The sequence below is a fragment of the Octopus bimaculoides genome, chromosome 22 (assembly GCF_001194135.2).
Source record: "Octopus bimaculoides isolate UCB-OBI-ISO-001 chromosome 22, ASM119413v2, whole genome shotgun sequence".
Classification (NCBI taxonomy): domain Eukaryota; kingdom Metazoa; phylum Mollusca; class Cephalopoda; order Octopoda; family Octopodidae; genus Octopus; species Octopus bimaculoides.
The window spans coordinates 6,275,004-6,276,679 of record NC_069002.1 but is presented as its reverse complement, the minus strand read 5'-3'; the positions used below and the strand labels follow the sequence as shown (position 1 = coordinate 6,276,679).

General features: G+C 38.7%; 1 long non-coding RNA gene across 1 annotated transcript in view; it reads left to right on the top strand.

Moving 5' to 3' along the window:
* Positions 1-1,676, top strand: part of LOC106880194 (uncharacterized) — a 105,629-nt gene that overhangs the window by 17,378 nt on the left and 86,575 nt on the right. Inside the window, exon 2 of the long non-coding RNA XR_008266591.1 lies at positions 1,505-1,534. This is a non-coding gene — a long non-coding RNA (uncharacterized LOC106880194). The remainder of the gene's footprint in view (positions 1-1,504; positions 1,535-1,676) is intronic.

Here is a 1,676-nt window from a genome sequence, read left to right as displayed (position 1 = left end):
TTTTTTTTTTTTTTTTTTTTGTGTCTGTTGAATTCCCTACGTGAATATGAATGATTTAACGTCTTGTTTTTCATTGCAACCACCTGTTTCAACTGACGGTCAAAAAATTGACAACCCGCAAAAGAAACAAATATTCACTTAGAAAACGTAAAGACAAAAGGAAATAGAAATCAACGTAATTCCTTGCAAATTGAATTTTACATACCATTTATATTCATTTCCCACAAAACAAAGCTATTGTTTTGGTATTCTTTATTTCAAGACCAGTAGCAAATTGCAGATCGGTTTTATCCTTCACTTCATGACAACTGGCAACCGGTTATTTGAGGGTATTAATTTATGAAATGGAGTTCTTCCGAAGGGGATATGGAGTAACGTTACTCAACAGGATGTTTAGCTCGAAGATCAGAGTGTCTCTCCAAGTTGAGCCGCTACTCCTTCGGATTGAGAGATCACAGATCTGGTACCTCGGACATGTGATTAGAATGTCACAGAAAAGAATCGTGAGAATTCTTGGCAGGAGATCTGGGGTCAGACCAAGAACGAGATAATTGGATATTATATCCATAGTCTCAGTTGGTCACGCCTGGACGCCTAAGCGGAAAGTCTCGTAACGATTGCTTCTGATAGGGCCTTGTGGAGGAGGTGCCTGAGGACTCTATTCCCACGGCCCTCCAGCAGAGCCGGTTGTAAGCTAATTAGACAGATTTGTTCAAATTGGGTCTCGCCCACACGTTCAAGAGGGCCCCGCGCACACGTTCAAGCGAAGGACGCTATGATACATGTTTGGTGTATCATTGTGACTAAGGGTGGAGCCTCAAGCCCTCAACACGTTTTTGGCTGGGACTGGTGTATTACACGATGCATAAAACACCAATCTTCAGCTTTTGTAGAAGAGAAGGTCTCACGGTCAACTCTCTGACTGGGCCCCTCACTTCCTAGCGCCGGCCCTGCTTCCAGGAATAATGGACAAGGAAGATGGATGAAATATTTGAACATTCTTTGCACAAATGACTTCTACTTGATGTTGTTTTGAAATTTAAAAGTGTTTATGCGGCGGAAAATTATTTCGGCTACTGAAATATGTCCTCTCAAAGCCCGCTATCGGACGTGTGGAAAACAAAATAGGAATTATGAAAGAAGTCTCTATAAAACGTAGTTTTTATTTGCTTAAAATGTAAAAAAAGCATATGAACTCAGAACGTAAGACAGACGAAATGCCGCTAAGCATTTTGCCCGGCGTGCTAACGATTTTGGCAGCTGGCCGCCTTATATTTAAATATATATATATATAAATTTACGAATATAATTATACACACACTCATGCACACATATAGTCATCTCGTGGAGAAATGCGTGCACACACAGAAAGAGCTCTGAATACGTATACAAATTAAAATTCTTTAAATCTTAAACCCGTCTCGCCTTTGTATAGTTCCTACCTATTATGTTCTTTTTCGTTTATATTTTCTCATATTTCTCTTTCTTTCTTTCTTTCTTTCAGTTAAAAAAGCAAGGCTAATTGGAAATGCTGGTAAGTAGTCGTAAATTTGTTTTAATGTTTTTGATTAGAAAAAGGGGAAAAGAAAATGGAAGCAAAACCTCAAAACAGTCGTGAGAAATTTTTACATTTCTCTATTCTTCTTCTTCCTCCTGTTTTTCATTGTTGAATTTCT